This window comes from Coturnix japonica, chromosome 2 (assembly GCF_054131305.1).
Source record: "Coturnix japonica strain WE chromosome 2, WE-NBRP24, whole genome shotgun sequence".
Classification (NCBI taxonomy): Eukaryota; Metazoa; Chordata; class Aves; order Galliformes; family Phasianidae; genus Coturnix; species Coturnix japonica.
This window is the reverse complement of record NC_140664.1, coordinates 10,981,145-11,005,781: the sequence shown is the minus strand read 5'-3', so window position 1 is coordinate 11,005,781 and position 24,637 is coordinate 10,981,145. Positions and strand designations below refer to the sequence as shown.

At 43.7% G+C, this 24,637-nt stretch overlaps 1 protein-coding gene across 5 annotated transcripts in view; it reads left to right on the top strand.

Moving 5' to 3' along the window:
- The window catches only part of ZHX2 (zinc fingers and homeoboxes 2), a 62,577-nt gene that overhangs the window by 4,998 nt on the left and 32,942 nt on the right, over positions 1–24,637 (top strand). For 4 of the 5 annotated variants that reach the window (XM_085539353.1, XM_085539351.1, XM_085539349.1 and 1 more), the window contains exon 2: positions 22,979–23,044. The exons of the other annotated variant lie outside the window; for it this stretch is intronic. The gene's annotated coding sequence lies outside the window, so the exon portion shown is untranslated. The remainder of the gene's footprint in view (positions 1–22,978; positions 23,045–24,637) is intronic. 5 annotated transcript variants of the gene reach the window in all.

Here is a 24,637-nt window from a genome sequence, read left to right as displayed (position 1 = left end):
AGAAGAACTAACTTTATATCAACAGAGGGAGATGAGTTTGGAACTCCTCCAGTGCCCAGATTTGCCCATTGTGGGCCTGAAATCTCAGTTTTCCTTCCCCTTTTTTCTCCCAGTCTTTCTCTCCTGACCTTACTTCTCCTCTTAAATACCAGATGCTTTTTAAACTTGAAACCTCAAGTTACCTGTAGATTTTGGCATCTCTTCTGTTGTTGTTAATTGTCTCTTGTTTCCACAATTCTCTAGTAAGTGCTTGCTGTGTATTTGACTTGCTGGAGGGAGAAAAAAGAGATTTTCTTGCATGTTCTACGTCAGTGGCCATAACCCTTCAAGTTCAGGATTGTTTCACCTCTCATGCAGTCTGATGCATGGAGGAGGAAGCTGGAAATCTGATGGGTATCTCTTAAGCAGAGCTGAATAGGAAAAAAAAATGATTCCTTTATTTTTACATAGGATCTTGCTGTGATTTTTCTACCTAAGTATCACGCTGATGAAGCAGGTTCTGAACTGAAGGCACTGTTCACAGGGGCTCAGTAAAACACCAGTATTTCTGGAGAGGCCTTGTGCCCCATCTCGGTGCCTCCAACCCATGTGTTCCCTTTTCTCACTCTCCCAAGTTCTGGAGATTATTTTTTTTTGTATCTCTCAACCTAATTTCATGCTTATTAGTTTCAGTTACTTTCTGTTATGCTTCATTCAGACAACAAAAGTGGGAAAATACTCATTCTGTTAAAAGAACGCCCCCCTCCCCCCCCCCAAAAAAAAAAAAACAAAAAGCAAAAAACAAAACAAAAAACAAAAACCAGCGAACTATTCACAGGAAAAAAATCCAAGTGTAACCAGCTCAAAGCAGTGAAGGGTTTTTGGGTTTGGGGCTCTCGGCCAGGAATGGTGGGCAGAAGAATTGAGGAGTGGCATCTCCAAGGTTTGCTGCCTTGCTGGGGAGCGCTGCTGATTTGCTCTCACATGAAATAAAGGAAATTCCTGATGGTTGCAGACTGAAGTGTTTTTGACAAGATGCCTTCCCCATCCCTCTTTCTGCCTCCCACCTCCAAAGCAAATATGTTTTGTTGGTTTTTTTTTGGTTTTTTTTTTCCAGTATCCTCTTCAGCACAAACTGTCAGGAATCGCAGGGAGTTTTTTCCCATCTTTTGTCTCCTCAAAAAGTGCTGTATTTAAATGATATGCTCAGAGCACACTGCTGATGAGGGCTCTGGTGCCTGTTGTCCTCCACGCTGTGTTAGTTTCCTTGAGAACTGGGGAAGCTCAGCCCAAGGCAGTGACACCGTCCTTTGTCCTGCATCCCTTCTCTTGTCCCTGCCAGGCATTCCTGTGGCATTTCCTGCAGCCACACTGCCGATGTCATTTGTCATTACTGTCACACGGCACGGCTTTTCTTGGGGAAGTCTGTGGTGACAAGACGCTGGAAGAGCATCATGTGGGGTTTCTGTGCCAGAGATGGTATCTGGTTGGGCTGCTGGGTGCTGGGCTGCTGCTCCCTGGGGACCTGTGGGATTGTGTTCAGCCGGCAGGAGTCAATTAGCGTGATGTGGAATCACAGAATGGCTTGGATTGGAAGGGACATCAAAGCCCACCCAGTTCCATCCCCCTGCCTTGTGCTGTTTGCCAGCTCAGGCTGCCGACGGCCCCATCCAACCTGGCCTTGAATGTCTTCAGGGATGGGGGATTGACTCACAGCTCACAGAGCAGCCTGTGCCAGTGCCTCACATCCCTTACAGTGAAAAATTTCCTTCTAACCAAATTTCCCCCTTTTAATTTAAAATGATTCCCCCTTGTCCTGTAACTATCAGACCATGTGAAAAAAGTCAATCTCTTTCCTGCTTGTAAGCTTCCTTCAAGTACTGGATAAGCAGTATGTTTGGAGGGAACTGCTTTCTTCGACCACCCTTACAGAACATCTTTTTGTTCGGAGTTAGGGCATCCTTGTAGTTTTGCTGTCACTCAGAACAGTTTGTGCCTTTCTTGTCTGCGGATCTGCCAGCATCTCATCTGTGCACTTGTAGTTAAATTAGGGGTTAGGGGTGGGTTGAGAAATACTGCTTAAGGCAAACACAAGTTTGAAAATCCACAGTTAAGCAGATACAAGATAAATAAATAAATAAAAGCTTAGCTCTCTGAAGTGTTTTGCTTTCAAGCCTAAATGTTCTTGAGGTGCCTTCAATTCTGCTCATGTCGTATTATCCAGTATCCCAGTGCTTAGCTCTACGTACCTTATTTTCATGCTTTCCTACAGTGGGAAACCACCTCTGGGGAGGCAGCAGGGCTGTCTGAAGCCCAGTGGGAGACTGGGCTATGCTGGCTGTGACTGCTGCTCCAGGGTCTGTGCCCCTTGGTGCCACGCGCCTGCAGAGCCAGTGAGCCCCCGGCGCACGTCTGAGCCAGAGAGCAATGTCACAAGGCATTATTTATGCTGAGCAGAGCATGCATTAGCTCCAGCCCCCTCTCTTCTGACTTAGAAGATCAGAGCACTGAGTTTCTGAGTTTAAACTTTATCTCCCGAAATCTGAATTTGTTTTCTTTTACTCCATTCTTGCTCCTTTGTAAATGGATGCTCTTCACTCTGTAAGGCACTCAAGAGCCCCAAAGGGTGCTCAAGTATGGGAGCTCTCAGCCAGATTCAACAGCTCCGGCTTCCAACCAAGCTGAGTACACATTGCTCAAAAATCTCCAGGGGATGGGCACACATATACACACACATGTAAGCCGCAAACCTTTATAATTCCACATAGCAAAAAATGGTCACAGCATCATTCAGTGAATGGTCTGTTCAGTGGCTTTCTGTTTCTGTGCTGGGGAAGCCATGGCAAGGAAAAGCCTTTTTGCAGGGGGTGGTAGGGTGCTGGTACAGGCTGCCCAGAGTAGCTGTGATTGAGTGACGGGCCTGCTCGGTAACATGCTATTAAATATGAAGCACACCACTGAAAGTATGCGAGTTGCATTGCAAGGAAGGCACTGGATGTTTGATCCTAGTAGTGCTGCCTCCAAAAACTGGTGTTATTGCAGTAAAGGCCTGTGACACTTCATAGCAAAGGATTTGGGGCTGTTTGCAGAGTGCTGTACTTGCAGAGGTAGCTGGGAGTGAATGGGGATGGGAATAGTATCCATCTCTGCCACCTGTCTGACTTTTTGGATGCTTTGTGCACAGTGGTGCAAGGTGTAGTTTACTGTGTTTCACAAAGGATGTATTTGCACAGGAAACCACTGCACGCTGGACTGTTAAATTCTGTGTACATTTAAATTTCTTTTCAGACACAGTGGTGAGGCACTGAAACAGGCCACCCAAAGGAGTGATGGAGTCATCATCCCAACAGGCGTTTAGGAATCATGGAGATGTGCCTCTGAGGGTTGTGGTTTGGTAGGCATGGCGGGGGTGAGTTGTTGGGTTGATGGTTGTACTAGGTGATCTTACAGGTCTTTTTCAGCCTTAACAGTTCTGTGATTCTGTAGCCAAGGGTTGCAGTTTGATCATCTGTTTCCCTTTGCTGCCTTGAACCCAGCACATCCTTCTCTGTTGCCTCTCCCTGGTGCAGCCTAACTGGAGGATACTTAATTGCCTCCCTTTCATGCATGGCAGAAGAAAGGATTGTTATCTGCTATGGTTTATTAACGGTTCCTTACAATCCATGGATACCCATCTTAAAGCATTGCTCACCTTTTTTGTGTCTGCTTGGCTTGGCTTGCATGGCAGCTCGTTGAATGTCTGGCTGGTCCTCGGGTGATCCTTGTGCCTGTTGGGTGTTTTGAAATCAGTTTAAAAATACTCAAAAAGTTGGGATCAGCAAATTTTAACCCACACTTCTTACTGAAATTTCACACTACTACTTGTAGAGGAGGGAAAATATCAATAATCACGTTACTTTCTTTTTTAATGAAAGGGACGACTAAGATAGGAAGCTGAGGAAGTAACATTCGCAATTGAGTATATCTTTTCAGTCATTAACCTTTTCTGACTTGTCAGCGGTTTTAAAATACCCGCTCTTGAATTATGTAAAACATCTGGTATGAGGGTGAGGGAAAGCCCAATGCACATCTGGGTTTGGCAGGATTCTTCATTCATGAAGTTTCATCCTTAAAATGATTTAAACAGTTCAAGGCGTTGAAGTCTTTAAATCAAGGTTTATGATGGCTCTAAGGTGCTCTCCAGTTGAATCATGAAGTAAAGTTGCTTGCTATGGACTTTAAAAGGAAACACTGAACATTTATTGCTAGTTATTTACTTTTTATTATGTGTACACAGCAGTATTTTTTTCAAAGTGTGTTTGGTAAGTGACAGCTTTTAATCTAGTTACAGAATGAAATAATTGCTTCAAATTGGATGTAGTAAACCCTTATTTTACAGGTCTTCATACAGGGATGATCTGTTGAGGCCACCCTTGATCTGCATTGAAATTAATTGGGCAGAGTCTTGTCTGAGGGCAAGCAAAGACAAGGACCAGTTTGCTTACAAACTAGCAACCGTTGTGCCAAGAGGTTCTCATCCAGAAGCAAACATCTGAGGCGAAATCTGGATGTGAGGACAGAGAATTCTTTTGTCTCTCCAACCAGTACCTGCAGATAGCTTGGGCATTTAAAGGAAGGGCCCTACGCTGCAGTTGTACTTGACTTCAACACTGTTTAGCAACTCTGTTCTGAAGGGCAGTATGAAGATTATGACTTTGAAATTAAGCTTTCTTTTTCCATATTTTTTCTTCCCAATAATTGCAAGGCTGCTGATGGCCCAAAGTGCAATCTGCACGCTTTTCTAAGGCAGAGATTGCTTACAAACCCCTCAGTATGTGCTGGCTAGTAGTGGGTTTGTGTTGTCCTCAACCCCCTCAGGATCATCAAAGAGCATCCTCCCTACAGATCCTTGCTGCTTTTTGCAGACCTCTAGCAGTTGGTCGCTCAGCAGGAAAAGCTTCATGTATGAGAATCCAGCTCTGATTCTCAGGCTGTGGGAACAGCAGACCAATGAAGACCACTTTCTGGTGGGTTTGACTCTTGAGGTTGAATTCCTTTGTCCTGTTCCCTACATGGCTTTGCTCACCAGGACCTGTCCTTTCACCATTGGAGCTGCACACATACACCTGTATATACACATTGCATGTTTCTATCTGGATACTATGCTGAGTGGTCCAGTTGATACACTGGAAGGAAGGAAAGCCATCCAGAGGGACCTGGACAGGCTGAAGAAGTAGGCCCATGAGAACCTAATGAGGTTCAACAAGGCCAAATGCAGGATGCTGCACTTGGATCAGGGCAATCCCAGGTATTTATACAAACTGGGGGAAGATCTCCTTGAGAGCAGCCCTGCAGAGAAGGACTGTGGGGGTCCTGGTGGACAAGAAGCTGGACATGAGCCAGCAGTGTGTGCTTGCAGCTCGGAAGGCCAACTGTGTTTTGGGCTGCATTAAAAGAGGAGCAGCCAGCAGGGAGAGGGAGGTGATTGTCCCCCTCTACTCAGCTCTGATGAGACCCCATCTGCAGTACTGATTCCAAGCCTGAGGCCCCCAGTACAGGAAGGACATGGAGCTCTTGGAGTGGGTCCAGAGAAGGGCCACGAAGATGATCACAGGGCTGGAGCAACTTTCTTATGAGGAAAGGTTGAGGGAACTGGGATTGTTTAGCTTGGAGAAGAGAAGGTTCGGCTTCTCTTCTCCAGAGGCTGAAGACAGGTTTAGGTTGTATATTAGGAGGAAGTTTTTCACAGAGGGTGGTGACAGTGGAACAGGTTGCCCGAGGAGGTTGTGGATGGCTAGGCTGGATGTGGCTCTGGGCAGCTTGGTCTGGTGGTTGGCAACCTTGCACATAACAGGGAGATTGAAACTAGGTGATCACTGTGGTCCTTTTCAACCCAGGTCATTCTGTGATTCTGTGACATGCTTTTGGGACGCTGTGCATATGTTCCATTTCCTCACCCCAGTACAGTACTGGGACAGCAGTGCAGCTCCTCTGCAACAGCCTCCAACTCTGAGGCCTGCACCGGGGTATGGCCTGCAGAGGGGCTGGGTGCAGCTGTATGAGGGGCTTTCCACCCATCTCCACGGTCCTGTCCTGTTGGGGAGGATCTGATAAAAGGATCAAGCTGATCCTTCACATTATCACACTGTAGTGAGTGGGCAAACACTGCTGTTCTCATCTTGCCTGTACCTCTGAGATCACCAGCAGCTGTTTCATTAACTATTAATGGCCTGCTCATTAATGCTGTAAAAGCCTACGACCAATCTTGCAAATTTTCTGGACTCTTCCCCTGAAATATTTATGACTTGCTCCCTATGCAAAAGGGCAGGAGCAACAGCAGTGAACATGCCTCCAAGTTTTGTTGAGCATTATTAAAGAGCTCATGAATATGAAGAAGTTGGCTGCTTCTCTCTTTTTTTTAGCTTTCTGAGCTCACGCTGTGTCTGGCTGCAATGGCATAAGCTGCCTGTAGCACACACTTGCTGCAGTGCTGCTAGTTCAGTTGCTCCCTTGGTGCCCATAACTCCAGGCACCACAGCTGCTTCATAGTCAGGCTGACCCACTCTAGTGTCTGCTCTTAAGAGTTTTGTCTGCTCTGCTTGTGATCTGTGGGTCCTGTAGTGCTTTTTGCATAGTGCCTTACAAAATCCAAGGTGTGAAAATTCCCTCCTGAAGAGGTTATGTTACTTTTGCTTAATAGATGGGGAAACTGAGGCACAAACATTGAACAGTTTGTAACCAAGCAATGGGAAGCTAGCAGAGGATGGAATGGTTTTGCCAAAACCATCTTGGTATTTTTGATTAAAATCTGATTAGTGTGAAAGAGGGAGGATTCAGGCCAGGGAATATTAGCAGTTTTTCTGTGTGCTTGGAGGAATTCTCTTGCAGGCAACCTGAACTTGGTGTCAAGTGACCTTCTATCTCCTACTTTTTCCCACTGCTTTTTTTTGCTCAGGTTTAATGTGATGTGGATCTATCAGGAAACTGAGATCCCAATGCCATACCCCCAGCAAGCACTGAGTCCCTTTGCAACCACTCCGAGTGGAGGTGCCTTTATCACCCTTTCTGTTCTTGAGCTTGGAGCCTGATCTGCTAATTCAACTCAAAAGCCACAAACTGTGTTAAGCCTGGCTTAGGGAATCTGTAAGTCTCACAGAGGTGCAGACTGGGAAAGCTTCAGTCCTGGAACCACTGACTATGAACTTGACTCATTGCGGGTAGAGGATTAGATACTATGTGTCTGAATGTTGTGTTCATGGCGAGATTGAATGGGGCCCTAGGCAACCTGATCTAGTGTCCGATTTAGTGATCAGCAACTCTGGCAGGGGGATTTGGACTGAATGATCTTTGAGGTCCCTTCCAACCCAAGCCACTCTGATTCTGTGGTTCTGTGGTTCAATGGAAGGGTGGTGAAACAGAGATAGGAGCTCCATGAAGCTCCTGGAAGCTGACAGTCCCATGAGGCTCCCCAAGCCTCCTCAGTAAGTGCTGCTCTCAGTCATTCCCATCTCATGCCAGACAAGGCTTCTACGTGATCAGACAGACGAGCACTGAACAGTGCTTTCCTTGTGAAAGTGTCAGTTGTTCTGACTTCACTGGTACCAAGGAGCAGCAGGAAAGTTATCTTATTTGGATTCTGGAGATAAAGTGGTCTTCCTGTCACATCTACCAGCAGTAAGGAGCCTGTCCACTAAATCTCAACTGCATTCAGCTGGTGGTGCACCAGACAGATTAGAATCTATATTTCTTTCCCACAGATGTCTGCAGAGCAAACAGTGGTGTAAATAAATGTGAAAGGCTTTTCTTTCTTTCTTTCTTTCTTTCTTTTTTTTTTTTTCTTCTTTTTCTTTCTCCTTTATTTTTTTGTTAAAAGATAGATAGGCTTTAAACAGAACAAGTATGTCTTGTGGACTGGCTTTACCATAAGCTGTTTTCTGAAGTGTAATTTCAGAAGTGAGAACTAGTCTGTACACAGAGTTTAATGTCTTTTCCACATGCAGCTGCCCTCTAAAGTAAAAAGCCTCTGGTGTGTTTGGAAGATGGAGAGTGTATCAGGAACAAGCAGCCTGTAGTGCTCTGCAAGCTTCTGTACTTGCAGGTAGCACTGGAGTGGTGCGAAGTGGCAAAACAGATCCATGTCAGAAGTACTGCCTGGTAGAAGATGTTTATTATTATCTCTTACAGAGTACAATATGTTACCCGCGTCTTATCAAAGTAGGTTGGTTGCTTTCCTGAAGCTGTTACTTTTAGATGATGAAGCAAAGTTGAAATGGGTGCAGGACAGAACTTTAAAATCATACCCTTCAGTAAAGTCATGTTCAAGAGTTTAGCTTGACACCTTACTTTTATACTGCAAGGATAAATTAAGGAGTCTGCTTGGGTAGCCTGGCCGTAAGTATAGCTCGGTGGCACAATGTAGTTGTATCATGCTCTGTATGGGACTCCACCATCACACTGTTCTCACTTACCAAGGGCATGAAGCTCCTCGTATAAGTTTGGACAGCCTTTCCTTTACTTCTTCCATGGCAATTAGGAGGAGTCAGCCCAAAACAGACTTCTCCTCCTCTCTCAGTTTAGGACTGAATCACAGGTGAAGGATGTTGCAAAATCCTGAGCAGAGGGAAGCCCAATATAGTTCAAAACACTGGGGACAGCAACCTATCAGAAGCATCAATGATCACGTATCGATGTGAGAAAACACAACATTTGCAGTAAGTAGAAACTTAACATCCTACAAAAGAACTGGAAGAAGAAGAAGAAGGTTTCTTTGGAGAAACATCAGCTTTTGGTTCTTGGTGTTGTAACTTGAAGAGCTGCCCGCAGCCAGAGAATTTCCAGATGCATCTCCTGCATGTTGCTGAGCTACGTGGGACACGTACAAGGAAATGTGCATCTGTTTGCACTCTTTGGCAGATTCCTGATTTCCGCACTTCTAGGCTGAAGACTGGACCTTGCTTTGCAGGATGCTGAAACTCATTAGTCATTTTTTTTCCCATGTTTTCAAATCATGGTTTCTGAAATGTTAAGTCAGGGATGAAGTTATCCTACACTATTTTAATCATCCTTTGAAAAGGAAAGAGTAGATGTTATATGAGTTATAACCATTGAGTTATATGGTTTAGTGGTATGGTGGTGGTTGATGGTTGGACTAGATGATCTTGGTGGTCTTTCCAATCCCTGTGATTCTGTGAAAAGGTTGGTTTCTTGTATTTTTCACTGATGTTCTTTGCTTCTAGTGCTTGCCTTAGCTTCAGGAGTGCAAATTCACCTTGCTTGCACTGTGCTCATGTGGTTGTATTTCCTCTGCACAGCTGAGGAATGTGCAAGACACATTATAGTTTCACCTGGGTACCAGGTCCTCTCCCCAAACAGCACTAAGCTAGAGCTTGCCTATCAGTGAGGTCTATCCTATTTGGCTTTTTGGTAAATCCTTTTATTTCACACCACTGGCACCTCTAACTTGCTTTATCTGGCAGTCCCTTCTATGAATGGTGAAGCTCTTTGAGGAGAGTCACAAGGGCTGAATTTTGTATTTTGTAAAACAAAAGTTGTGATGCGTGCTGGAGAGTTAGACTGCATCTCGGTTTTTTCTGAAAATAGCTTGGGGTTATGCCATGCCTACACTGCAGACTTCTGCCAGCAAGGCTGTACTGGCCAAAAGCACAAAGAGGTGTGATTCCTGAGTGACACATGCATGCTGGCACGGCCCCAAGGAAAGGTTTGCTTAGCTGGGAAAAACCACCCTTCCTCAGTCCTATGGGGTTGTTCTGCTGTGCTTTTGTAGAGGGTGGGCTTTCTGCATTGGCTTCATCTACCAGTTAGTACTTTGCCAGTATGACGGGGATATTCAGCTGCTGCTGAGATGCTTCTTGTGTCGTGATGTTCTTAGTACCTATAATTTTTAAAGGTGTGCTTTCAAATTCTCCTCCAGAACAAAGAGGTGAAAGCACAGTTTAATGTTGCATGTCCTCTTCTGTCAGCTCTCTTTGTGGAGCTGGTTTTGATGTCTCTGCTCTCTGGGATAGGGCACAGCAGCTGTTATTCTGTCTGAGTGTGATTTAGTACTGGATAATGTTGCAAGATCCAAAAATAAAAAGAAGCAAAACGTGTGGACAGAGGAAACAAAGTACCATTTTACCTCTTGGATAGAGCATCTTCTTTCCTCTGCCCCCTAGTTCTGAAAGTCCATTGAGTTTCTATTCAAGTAGTTTGGTGTCTCAGTACACTATAGGAGGCCCTGATTTCCACCTGGTCCCTAAGGATGTGCCAGCTGAGTGCCACGGGCAGCTAAGGTGATGCCAGATTTGCAAGCCTCTTATTAATCTGTTTGTACATTTGGAGTTATCTATTACCTTTAGCAAAGCTGGTCGAATAACTCAATCTTTTGGCATTACCCAGTTAAGACTCAGATCACAGTTTATTGAGATTTGATTGTCCAGAGGAAAACATCAAGATCACCAACTTGGCCTTTGTGGGGAATGTGGACTCTGACTTGAAATAAGTATGTGGCAAGGCTATGATTTTGGCTTATTTTTCTCACATAGTAAGAAAGAGAACTGTGTCATCTTTGTATCAGTCTTTCCTCCCCATCCAGTGAAAACAGTCATTTATTCTTCTTGTAAAGTGGGCCCCAAAATGATTTTACTAAAGTAAGATCCAGCCCAAATGCAAAGGTGCTGTGGAGGAGCTGAGCCTGAAGCACTGAAATGTGGCTGCTGTACCACATATATGCCACTGCTGAACTGGGACACCTCACTTCCCAGGGTGTGAAGCACTCATATTTAGCTTGTCTCCATAGATCACAGGGCATGGGACCTCAGTGCAATGTGCTTAATCACATCTAATTTCCCCATTCCTCCTTTTCCATACTTCCTGCTGCCAGGAACTCATCCTTACTGGAGAGATTCATACCAACATCCCAATGCTTAAAAACAATATTCACTATTTTTACCTGTTTATATATATATATATATATATATATATATATATATATATATATGTTAATCCAAACACTAAACACTAAAGATGAAGTTGATGAGCAAAGCATTTAAATGAATATGCAGTCATTATAACTGATATCAAGGCACAGGAATGCAAACAAGCCAGTGTGTGGCTTGATGCTTTTAGCTCCTGACCCTTTGTCTTGTTTTTAATTTTAAGCACAGGAAGGGGCCAATATATGACCATATGCTTACAAAATACTGGTTGCAAATGCCTTCCAAACATTGTTGTCCTAGTAATGATATGTCATGTACGTGTCACATTTTATCATGTCGTGAACATATTCATGGGACAACAAACATTATGTTTTCTTGTCCTATTCTTTGCTATCAGTAACATAGGTTTTTATTATTATTATTATTATTTGTTTTATGGAGAATTTCTGAATAAACTGGAAATGTTGTTTATTTGAGTGTGTTCAGTACTGGTGGAAAATTCATACCCTGGGCAATTCATGAATATATTGTAAGGAAAGTGTTAAGCAAGTGCTTAAGCATCATTGCTGTTGCTCAAGTTAAGTGTGTAGTTATGCCTTAGGAACTATTGCCTCTTTCCAAACATTGGTCTTAATGCACATTCTGAAAGAAGGAGAATTGATCTCTGCCTGCAAGGTTGTAAAGATGGAAGTGTTCCTTGAGAGGAGCAACAATCAGCCAGAGCTGATGCGGGTATTACCATGAAAGTTATCTTGGCTGTACCTTTTCATTCTCCAAAGATAAGATCCTTTCAGCATGATCTGAAGATTCCTTCATTTCCAAAAAGCAGAAAAATTTCTCCCCTTGTGATTTGTTTTCCCTTATTTCTCTTGTCGTGTAATTGCCTTCACATGCTTTTAACAAGGTTTTGAAGCTAACACCGCTTTGAGGCAGTGATATCTAGGCCAAAGAGGTTCACACCTTTCTGGTGCGAGCGAGTTCTTGTGATTTTTGGGGAGGGAGGTCTTGTGATCAGGACACAGAGGAGCAGGCAGTTGAGGCTCCAGGTCCAGATTCGATCTCTGTGGCTTCCCTCCTGTGAGCCTTTGGCAAACGCAAGAATAATGCGAACTACATATAACAATCTTAAAAATAGATCTCCCTTGGGGAGAGTGTGGATTAATTAACATTTCAGAGGCACTTTGAGCTCCTTTGATAGGTGTTGCCGTAATGCAAAAGGGTTTTTTTTTTTCTTCTTGCTAGACGTAGGCTGTCTAAAGGACAGATTTTAATGATGTTGGTTTACCTCCTAAGAGCTCCTTTTTAAACAGGGGACAGTTTAACTTCTTACGTATGTACCAATATGAGGTTTTACTTCCAATGTAAACCAAATAGCAAAACAGAATTCATAGTGCCTTGACCAGGACTGGATCTGGTAACTTCACATCACAGAGGCACATGCTGATAATTTGCTAGTAGCCTCAGGGCTCTGATAGCAATTTACCAGATGATATACTGAGCCTTATTTGCATCTGTATTTACTTAAATGCTTTAATTAAGATTATATGCACCAAACTAAGATAGATCAGAAGCACTGCCTGGTATTTGTTGGCATTCCATGACAATAAAGCCCTACCTTGGTTGCTGCTTGTAGACAGTATAACTTGACAGGGCTTGGAGAGATCTTAATCTTCCAGCACCACATTCTGCCTTTATTTTAGTACCAGAGGTGATTTGAGCATCTTGAAGCTAGAGATGAAATTTGGTCCATGGATGCTTTAGGTTTCAGGGAATGCTATGTAGTCATGATTTATTTTCTTGCAATCCATACATGCTTTGTCACACATGTAAAATGTGAAACCCCTCTGAGGACAGTAGGTAAACGTTTCAAATATAACTTCCACCAAGAATGAAATGTCTGAGCAGGGTGTTACAGACCCTTGTAATGCTAAGGGCTCAACATAAAGAGATTTCTGGGGCCTGGTCATTTCAGTGGGATATGTGTGAGTTTGTGGCAGAGTTAGGATCAAGGCAGTAGAGACACTGAGGGTTTTGCTTTATCCCCTGCATTTAATCTGGAAGATGCTAGCATGTAAGTACAAATAAAGTCTGAGTTGCATCTAATCTGAGCATTTTGCACTTGCATCAACAAAGGTTGCAATGGGGACTCACCCTGATCCCTGTTGCTGCTTCTCCATAGTTATTGGGAAGTCATCACAGAGTGTCACAAGGAGACAATTTCTGAGGCAAACTTGTACTCTGCCAGGTACTTCCAAACCACCATTTCCTGCACTGAGGTGCCGTGTATAAACCTGAGCACAATATTTGCCTGTAGTTGTCTAGAGTTCGGTTTAAGAGTCTGCCCAAGTTCCATGGGTACCTATACCTGTCACTGACTCATTTGCCCAACAACTCTGTCAAAGACAACCACCCCATGTATGGTGACTTGCTATGGAACAGGTAGCCAAAAGCTGCTCATTGAAGTCCATGTGGAAGACTACAAGCATAAAAAGCATTGTGGTAGTTTTAAAGTTGCCTGAATATTTAAATACAGAGGACATAGGCAGGCAGAAAAGGGTTTGGGGTGTATGAGGTGGTGAGGAGTGGCCAGGCCTGTGGCTCACAGAGCTGGGAGCTGGAGTTTTGTGAGAATGTGGCCAGGCATTACTTTGTGCTGCTGGGACATGGGGACTTTAATGGAGACGTGGGTGTGATAAAACTAAATTTCCAGTCAGCCTTGCTCTACCTCATCTGTGATAAGGAGATCAGAGTATTTCCCACATTGGATCTACTGAGGTGGTGGGTCACTGATAATTGACAGGAAAGTGATGGAGGCAGCTGAGGTAGAGCAGTCCTGCACATCCCCATGGAGGTGATGGAGAGGAGGGACAGGTCTGTGTTGGTCACTCATCTTGCACCGGGCCAAAAGGAGCTGATGGAAGAGCAGCAGACTGGGGAGGTTTCTTTTGAAGCCGCATTTTCTCTCCAGTTTTAAAACTCACCACTAATGCTTTGAGCTTTCCCAGTGCTGTGAGCTGGTCTTTAATCAGCTGGCCTTGTCACAACCTGTATGTATTTTAAGAATCGTGCCAACTGTTACTGCTGCAGGGATACATGGAGATTTGGTGGAGAGAAGCCTGGCCTAGTTTTTACGGCACAGCTAGGAAGATGTTTTCATTTCCCTGTTTAATGTGATTCTCCCCAGCCTAATTTTTCAAGGTGTTTTCTTCGAAAGATTGCAAAGCTCCAAGCAATCAATTAATAACAGCAGAAGGCAGAAGTCTGGATATAATACAGCAACAATTCTGCAATTAGCAGTGTATTAGAAACTGCACTTCAGCTTTGAGTGTAGCATGACTTGATGGGGAGCAGAAAGGTGGCTGGTCTGGGATGATGGAGAGGTTAAGGCTGGAAATTAGGAAAGATTTCTTCTCAGAATTGGTGGTGAGGCATTGGAACAGGCTGCTTAGGGAGCTTATGGAGTCACCAACCCTGAGGTGTTCAAGAAAAGGGCAAACGTGGAACTTAGGGACATGGTCTGGAGCAGTCAACGGCTTGGGTTGGTGGTTGGTTTAGAAGATCTTAGTGGTCTTTCCAATCTCAGCGATTCTATGATTCCATGATTCATCTCAGCCCCTTGAGCCCATTTTCGAGAGACAAGCAGGATTTGGGGAAGCATCTCCTTGTGCTGAGCAGGAGCTGCATCCATCGATCTCCTCATATTGCAGTGGGTAATGATGACCTTGTGATGCCTGGAGTAAAAGCAGATGGAGCTGCCAGCAAAGTGCTGGAGAATGGAGAACACACAGCTTAGCAGGAAGGCACGAGGGAGAGGGGAGCACCATCCCAGTGTTGGGGTTTAGTCATTCAGGTATCCAAAATCATTTTTCTGCTGGGTTGGGAGTGCTGATGGCATCACACAGATGCTGTAGAGGAAACTGACTCATTTTTCCATCTCAGCTCTCAAGATGGGAAAAATGGAATGTAAGTATGCAGCTCTGACAGAGCTTAGGGATCCATTCTGGTGATCCTACAAGCTGGTCTCCCAGGGCCAGGAAGGAGATGCTTAGCTGAGTCAGATCCTTCTCCGCCTCTGAGTCAGAAGCACTCATGCAAATGGTCCCACTTGCCACATGCCTGGTTCCCTGCAAAACCAAGTCTTGCCAGAATGTGAGTCTAGCTTCCAGCAGAAGTAAGCTTGCTAATCAGGCTCCTGGGCAATGCTTAGTTATTCCCAGTTATTCCCACCACCATCAAAATGTGTAAAAAGTAGCTCAGAATTAAAAGGACTGCATGCTGGAAAAGCACTTGTGAGTCAGTCAGTTCATTAGTTTTGTTTTCACCAGGAGTTAATTAGACTTCCCAAGTACTTTTTTTTTCAGCTGTCATCTGGAGTTGCAAGCAGTCTTTTAAGTTGCTACTGCTACAGACTGTCACCTGTTGGTAGGCTCTGTCTTAGAAGTACCCCTTCTCCATTTACCAACTGTGTGTGCAGATGGAGGTGATAAGAAATATCTCATCCTAAAACAAAATCCAGCCTTTCATCACCTGAGGCCAGCTCTTATTTGTTATTTCTGTTACAGAGCACCTTAAGACAGGCATTAGGGTTGATGAGACAACATAAAGCAAAGCTGGAAGCTGTGCCAGAGAGGTCATAACCATGGAACAAGACTTGTCAGCTGGCAGAGAAACAGGGAGATACATTAATGATAAAACGTGTGAGTGCTTTTCATGTGCTTGCGTCACATTAGCATTCCTATACACTGTGAGCTGTCTCATGCATGTAACAGCGAGGTTTAAATGTGCCCAGTAAAGAAAGATGAGGTATTGTGAAATGGTATTTAATGAATTTAGAAATCAATCTAGATGCTCTTTCAGTGTTAGTTAGACTTTATTTTATCTACCAACAGAACTAGTCCTTGGCTCGGGAGAGTGTTTGACTTAAGGTCTGATCTTCTCTTTTTCTTCTTTTTGAACAAAAAATAAAATAAAAAATAAAAACCTTAGCTTAAAAAAAAAAAGAAAAAGAAAGAAATGGTATTTGCAGAATCAATAGAAAAGCTGACCCAGATAAAAGTGTGCAGAAATTGGTTCCATGCCCTAGAACTTTTCCTGCATGCTTTTTGATGCGGTGTATCTGATCTTTCAAAAAGAAGGAGACATACAGTGATCTCCACAGCTTTGAAGAATTGTTCTGGAGGAATAACAAGGAGCACTGGAGAAAGGGTGTGCATAAAGGGGTGTGCATGTGTGGCATGTGTGCTCCTTTTCCCCCTTGTTAAATATATATTATGAGGAGGAGGAAATTAATGTCATATTGCAGGTTATTTTGAAAGATAGAGTAAATGTTGTATGAACTACCTTTTTATCTGATTTCTAAATGGTGAAAGTGTGTTTCTTCTCAACAGCTATTCACAGTAGGATGTGAATTGAGCTCTATTTTCCTTCGTTTAGGACTTCTCCTCCTGGAGTGTGTATCAGAGATGCATTTAAGCAGTACGTGGATTTGCTCTCAGAAATGTAATTGTGCCCTGGATCCCAAATCAGGTAGAATGCTGGAAAAAGCATCTGCTGCTGCAGACTTTTCTTCAAGACAAGCCCCCAAATCTTAATTTACATGCAGCATTTAGATCAATGGGAAATAGCAAAAGGTCCTGTCTGAATATATGTATAGAAGCTTCAGTGTCTGAGCCTGTACTCTCTTGGCTTCCAAAAATATCAGAGGGTGTTTGGTTATGTGGGACCTGGAGGTGTAACGAATCCACGTTCAATACAGTCGTGAGGGTGATGAATGGGTAGGACAGACTGGTTGGGCTGCAGGATAGGCAGAAAGTTTTGTTCCATCTCTTTGTGTTCTCTGCCTTTAAATAAATAAATAAATAAAATGTAAGATGTAGCTGGAGGGAAAGGATGGGACCCAAATTACTGATTCCTAACAGAATATGCTGATACAGTGCCCAGGCTGTGCTGGGTATCCTCAGGACAAAGAGCAACAGCCACAAAAGTGACAGGCTCATGGGTTTGTCCTACAAACCTTCTAGTCCTAGGGACAAGCAAAGCCATCAGAGCCTTGGGGTGCCTGGGGAGCCACACCAGGACAGGGATCTCTGCCACAAGAGGTTGCCAGCCCTGCTCTGTGTGGTAATCATGGAAAACATCAGTTTTGCCCTTGGGTGCTGTTTTTCAGTGCTCGATATGTGCAGACCTTCGCCTTTTACAGCATTTCTGCAAGACATTGACACCTGAGCAGTGGTTGCTGAAGCAGATGCTTCAGCTCCAGCATCCCTGATGTCAATACGGAGATGCTCTTTCTGAAAATAAAAAGACTTACCAGCACCTACTGGTGCTAATTTTCCACAGTAGCTGAGAAACAAATACAGTTACTTGAACGGAGTGAAGTGATTTCTTGCTTTATATTTACACCCTATGCTCATTTTGTTTCTCATACCACTTTTGCACTGACGGCTGCTGTGTTTGGCAGGGATTTGCAAATGCATTGATACTTGCAGCCAAAAGAAGGAATGGTCTAAACAGCCGGATGAGGGAAACCCCTTCCTCTCATATTTATTTTTACAGCAGCAAAATGTAACTGCTGGCTGCCCTCAATTGGTCTTTTTTTTCCCTTTTTTTTTTTTTTAAGTTGTTTTTCTTCTCTTTTCAGCCTGGGAGTTGAGGGAAACAAAGGAGGAATGAATTAAGAGCAGGAGAAAGACCACTGTATGGCTGAATGTCATTTGGTGAGGAAATCAGGCTGAAACTGGAGAGACCAGGCCAAACCCAACAACAGTACTGGGAGGCTTTAAATTGTGTCATTCTGACGCTGAGTCTAAGTGGTAAAAACGGCTAGTGATGTTTCTGGCTGCTGTCTAACTCAAATAGGTTTGTACCCATATGGAGAGATGCTCATTGACTGCTGTTTGCATCATTTGGCATATGCTCCTGGAAGATCCCAACTGTAGGGAATCTCGATTGGTAACCCTTGTCCTTTCCAAGCTGGCACATGCATTTAAATTGTGATGGCTGGTGTGGATTTAGGATGCTTTTTGCATTCTGTTCACTGCTGTTATCTTTCTCTGCTGATCTTTTCCTTTTTATCATTGCCATTGTTTTGAGCTTAGAAATTTGTGGGGAGAAGGAAGGAGTGTGTGATACTTGTCTGCATCCCCAGTGTATAACAGCCTCTGTGTCTCCCTGGCAAACTTGTATGATGACACCTGCATGGATCTGAACACCAAGTCTGGGCATCACTTGGAGCTGAAAACTAGGTGGTACATAGGTTGCTCTAAATGTCTCCTATTTATTTCCATGGAAACTACAACAGATACAAAGAGCACAATAGCACTATATGATAGAGCAAATTCTTAACTACAAGACACTCCTTTTCTACATAGTCACCATGATTTTTGCCAGCAATGAACAGGAGTTGGCATGCTACAGCCCTAAAGATATGCACCACAGGGGGTGACCACTTTTTCACAGCTGCTGTGTCAGCATCATAGATAGGAAAACGTTGTCCATGTTGCCCATCTTTCATTCACCCTTTCCTAACCTAGAAGGCAGTGCACGTGACTTTACCTGCTGAGGGCTAAATACCAGAGTTTTTCTTTGTTGGAGAATTCACACTGCCAGTCCTAGGATGGCTGTTTTGACTCCAGCTTGTAGGGGTGACACCACATCTTATCTCCAGTAATGATGTGATCCAGGAAACTATCACCTTCCCCTTGGATTGGTTCAATAGATCCTGACAAACTTGCATACAGGGTTCTTTCTGCTCCAGTATGAGCCTTTGGTACCTCATCTCATAGGTAACTATTTAGGCAAGGGATAGGAATAATGTGAATTCACCCTTCAAGAAAACACTTGGATTTGTTGAGGGAAACTAGGAACAGTTAATAGAGTAGAGTAGAGTAGAGTAGAATAGAATAGAATAGAATAGAATAGAATAGAATAGAATAGAATAGAACGGAAAGTAGTATATCTTTCTCTTGTGCTAACATCCACAGCTAAGTAAGGTGTTGAAAAGTAAATATAGTTGACTTTGAGCAGTGCTTTCCCATTCTCTTTCATTTTGGTTCTATAGCTTGGTTCTCGATGAGCCATATCACAGGGAGGGGAAGTGTGGAAAGGCTGTACAGCCTGAGTGGAGAAGCAACATGGATCTGTGCTCATGTCATGCTGCCAGGGTGGAGAGGATGGTCCCTCGCAGGAGCTGCCTGCCATGCCCATCTATGCCAGAAGCTGCAGCAGCCTTCTCTCTCCCAGTCCAGCCTTTCCTGCCTTCCTCTGTACAATCATAGAATCATTAAGGTTAGAAAATATCACTAAGATCATCTGATCCAACCACTGACCCATCACTAGCACACCCATCACACCTGGGAGGCTGTGAAGCCACTGCCATCCATCTCCTCATCCATCTCAGTGCTGGAGAAGGGCAGCTGAGTGCCCTTCAGGACATGGATGAGGTCTCAGGATGAAGAGGTGCAGGGGCATCCAGGCATCATTGGGTGTTCCCAGTCACACGATGTGGCATCCAGTGCACGTGCTCGGAGGCCTCAGGGCAATGTTCCCTATTTTAATAGCTTGTCCAGTGCATATACAGGTATTTGATGGAAACTCTGGACTTCTCTTGCAGGTGTGTTAAGGGATGATTTTAATTAGACCTTTTTAATGATTTTAATGATTTTAATTAGACCTTGCACTGAACCTTCCAGCTGTGCGTTCATTATTTGCATTGCAAACAGAGGAACTGTGAAGTGGTTTCGCTTAGCCCAGGGTAGGACTTCGACATTGCCAGAAGTACCATCCATGTATTCTCCCTGTGTATGTACTTAGCTATTCTTGCATTATTTAAGCACGGGTCATACATATGAGAACACATATGCTTTATAAAAGTGTGTTGGAGTGAAGGATCTTCATGAATGCATTCTTTCCTTCTGCTGAGGGCCACCAGTTTTCGGTAAATACCCAAAGTGGAGCAGCTACAACACATAGCAGTGCCTTGATAGACACAAGGGTGCTCAGGACCCACCAGGATAATGAAAATCCCCATTATCCTGAGACAGCTTCCAGGAAAGCTCGTGTCTGCTAATCTTGCCATAATAACAGTCTGTGATCTCCAGGCTGTAAACCACCCTTTTCCTACACAGCTGTGAATATTTAATTTGATAGAAGGCATTTCTGTTCTAGTGCTCAAAGTAAATTCAGCTCAACTAAGGTGGTAATTTTTATCATGGTAGTTTTGGGGGAAATACAGATATAAGCTAGACTGAAAACTTAATAAATGCCTCTTGGGATACAGACAGCAGGGGCTGAGGAGCTGATTTGTGTATTTGTTGTCCCGTGGCCTTTATGTCTTGTATATCAGGCAAGGCATGGCCAGGCAAGCTTAGATGGTCAGATGGAGGATTGAGAATCCAACCTATTTCATCTCCCTTAGCCAGAGCATTTTGGGACTACCCAAATCTGGGCAATGAAGCAGCCCATTGTGGGAGCGTGGTGATGGGTCACCAAAGCCTCACAGGGCTGCTGGCAGCTGGCAGGGGGTTGGTGTGAGAGGTGCTCTGAGACAGTGTTTTGGGTAGGCAGGCTGTGGGGTTAAACTCCCAAATCGACATCTTTCAGGAAAACAGGTCGAGGAGCAGTTTGGCTTTTATTTCATTTTATTTTGACTCCAGCACAGCTGGGGAAAGCAAGTGCTTTCAGGACTCCCAACTCCATTTCTCCTTGTAAAATGTTCCTTTGCAAAATTGATTATTTCCTTAGGTTGAGAGAGTCTCAGAGGAACTTGACTGTCGAGCTGCTAAACAGTACAACTATTTCTCTTTCATGCCCTAAGAGCAGCTCCAGATTTACATTTTAGCTCGCTAAAGTTATTTCAACAGTTTTTTGGAAGAAATCTTGTTGTGAACAGTGAAAAATAATCCCGTTTTCAGGTGCTTAGAGCGGTGATGTTTGGAACCTGCCGGTGTTTGTGAAATACTTTTAGGAGTCATTTTGTTTATTTCTAGGCTTTTTTAGTTTAGTTTTGCTTTTTTTTTTTGCTACTGCTTTCTGGCAAGCATCCCACATGACCATGAAGGGCTCAGGGTGGTGCTTGGGTTGTGTTGATCCATTTGCTGCCCAAGAAGGATTGCTCAGGTTGAACAAAGCTGAGCAAGACCCAGTTTCTTTGTATTAATAATCACCCACCGGTTGCAAAAACAGAAATAAAACCAAAAAGACTTCTCTGTGTGAAATGTGTTTGTGACTCCTTTTGCTGTAGTACATCTCCCAGCACCAGGAGACTGTGAGATCTGAAATATGTATATATGCATATATATGTGTATATGTATATTCCCAACTTGTTTCTGAGCTGCTGTGTTAAATCATGTTTTCATAGCAGCAAAGGGTAGAATTTCTTACCATGCATTCTGAAGAGGATTGCATTGTATGAGCACAACAGCGAGGGGCTGGATTTAGTCACTCTGGAGATTTCTTCCTTCTTTATGTTTCCTAAAGCTGGGAACCTCACAGAAACTGCACCAGTTGGGTCTCTAGGAAAAGCACCAACAACTGGAAGGCTCATTATACAGTCCTAAGAAACGATGACACTGTATGTAATGTATTTATTTTAATTAACTGTCTAACCAGAAAGGAATGGCAGGGCTCCTTAGCACTGTAGGTATTTGGTTGGTGGCTAAAAGCATTTTATTTTAGAGGTGGTCTGAGGCCTCTTAGCAAGGCAGAGTCACTTATATGTTGGACGCAGCGCTGAAAAGGCAGACTTCAGAGAGTGGATTCTGTATAAAATCACTGAACTGATCCCATTAAGTACTGAAACTGCTTGGCACCAGGACTATAGCACAAGATGGGAGAATGGGAGATTCTGTCCCAAAATCCCAGTGCCAGACAGTTTCCACCCCTTCAGCAGGTTGAGGTGTTCTCTCCATTACAATGCAGTGAAACCATCATTTAGCCTCACTTTGAGATGGAGCAAAATGGGAAGCAGTTTCCCATTTATCTGTGAATAAACATGCAGCTTTTTTCTCTTCTAGGCTCTTAAAAAGCATTTTTGGTTTTGTAGCTCCTGGCTACTTGAGTAGCTCTGATACTCTTTCAGGAAATCTAGTTCTATCTTGTATCTGGAAGCTGTGTCTGGAACTGGCTGCCCAGGGAGGTGGCAGAGTCACTGTCCCTGGAGGTGTTGAAGAAACATGGCACTGAGGGACGTGGTTTATGGGCATGCTGGGAATGAGTTGATGGTTGGACTGGATGATCTTAGGCATCTTTTCCAACCTTAATGATTCTGTGATTCCTTTGAAAAGAGCCTCAGACTCCCTGGCCTGCTGGAAAGGAGCACAAGACTTCAGGTTATGTCTCTGACTTGCTGTCAAGTTTCCCAGCCAGCCTTCCCATATCCAGATAGCACAGTGTGTGTGTAGTTTCAAATTCAAATTATTTAGCTTTAGCTGTGTTCTGGGCACTGCCAAACAATCGATAAGCTTCTGTCTCACCAGGGGGGAGCTTGACTGGATGTATTGCTTTCACTCAGATCACCCTGTGACCACTCTTTTTCCTTCACATATCATCAGTGTTTATTCCCTCACCCTCAGGCAGGGCATTTCTCAGACCTTTCCCTCCCGTCTGCAGGAAAAAAAGAAAAAAAGGGGAAAAAAATAGAAAAACAAGGAAAACCAATGTTAACTTTAAGACCCAGCCGGTGAGTCCTTTGATGGAGGAGAAGGGCAGTGGGCCAGAAGTGTTCTGTTGAGGCTTCCAGTAGCCAGAGCCAGTTCTGGTATGTGTCTGCTGCAGCGGATGTTTGTGGGTATTTCCAGAACAACAGCAGCCATATCTCAGGACATCCCTATGTGAGCACTCCCCGCTGTCTGCTTGGCCTTGGAAATGTGGATTTGCTTTTTCCCAAGGTATGCAGCACTCCGTCCTGGAGCACATCTGTGTGGTCCTGTCAGCAGTCATGGAAGAGGCATTGCTGCAGTTCCCATCAGTCAGCATTCTCGGGTGCTGTCAAATAAACTCAGTTGCAGCAGAGTAGGATGGTTGCTGTTTTGCTGTTCTTCTCCCCAATTCTCCTGGACTTACACAGCTTTCCCTCTCTTTCATAGGTGTCTGAAGTTCTGCTCACCTTCAAAAGTACTGCTGAATCCCCAGGATGTAAGAAATGCAGTGCAGTGAGTAGATGTTTTAATTCTATTTTCCTTTTAAGTGGGAAACCTGAGCTTGCTCGAACAGAAGGAAGAATAAAATGGCAATTTTTTTAGAAGACACTTTTAGAACTGCTTACAGCAAGTAAGTCCAGTACTTTGGAACCAGTTGTGTGTCTCTGGCACCTCTTTGCAACCCACAAAATAAAGTCGGCATTGTATTACCACATAGGCTGAGTAATTATCTCGTTGCAGATATGAACCACATGAATGCATTTAACTTTGAATATGGTCAATAGAATGGACCATTAGCACCGTCTGAAGCTTGTTTGTTGTTTTCAAGCCCTACCAGACATTAAAAGACAAAAAACATTAATGGAGACTTGAGGCAAGGAATTCCTCAGGAAGAAAGCGTGTGTGTTCTGAAAGGGGAGAAAAACATGGATTTACTACAAAGTTGTTTTTGAGTGCGTGTGGGTGCATACAGAAACCCAGCCCTATCATCAGCACAGAAAACAACCCAAGATTTGGCTCCTGTCTGATCTGATTGAGGAACTTCAGAGGTACTTTGACACCATGTGAGACATCTGCATGCTTGGCTCCATTCCTTGCTTCAAAGCAGCTCAGACAGTATCTTGTGTGTGTGTGTGTATGTATATATACAGAACTTACATAGTGTATATATATGTGTGTGTGTATATGTTGTATATGTATACTATGCATACATATATGAACACTATATATAACTATACATAGCTATGTAGTTATGTATAAAGCTAAACAGGTATCTAGTTATATATAGAAGCAATGACCACACTAGGAGTTTTCCTTTTGCAGTGCCAGAATTCACTGCTTTCCATATACTTTCCTATCAGAGCACTTGTAAAGGGGTTGGGGTTTTTTGAGGCTTTTAAAATCAGCCCAAGTCCAATTCTGTTTTTACCCTCTTCTGTTGGTGGTAGAAATCTATGGTTACTTGAAAATCAGCAGAATTTTTTTTCCATTTTTATTTTGGTGGCATAAAGCCTGTTTTCTGTTACACCAACACAAATCTATTTGGGCTACAGCAGAATAAAACCCCAAATTGAAATCAGCCTGAAAAAAGAAAGGGCTTTGTTATGTTAACAGGAATGAAATGGAGTCCATCAGCGTTCAGAAAAAAAAGACGTGGTAAAAATTGCTAAATAAATAACTGGCAGGCATTCAGAAATGGGTAAGCAAAAACCCTGCAATAGGGAATCCTGTTTTCTGCCTTTTGTGATGGATTCCAGCAATGAGTCCAGTTATTACTGGCAGAAAAGTGGCATGAAATCATGATGGTGTTTGGGGTTTGTCCTCAGTAAGTTCCATCGTCTAGTCTCCCTTTGAATCAAAAGTATTTTCTCCTTCCTTGGTGCTCAAGCTGCCGCAGGAGAGCTGCTAATCAAGCTGTGGGTTTATTATTTGTCAGTCATTTACAAAGCATCGCTCAGAGGGACTCTGGCCTCATTCTCTGCACTGTGCTGGCTGCAGAGAGATGGGATGGGTAGAGACTGAGTTAGAAAGATACATTCAGCAGAAAGGTGCTGTGTAGCACATCGTGTCTCTCAAAGTGTAACCGTACATTAGGAATGCTGTTCA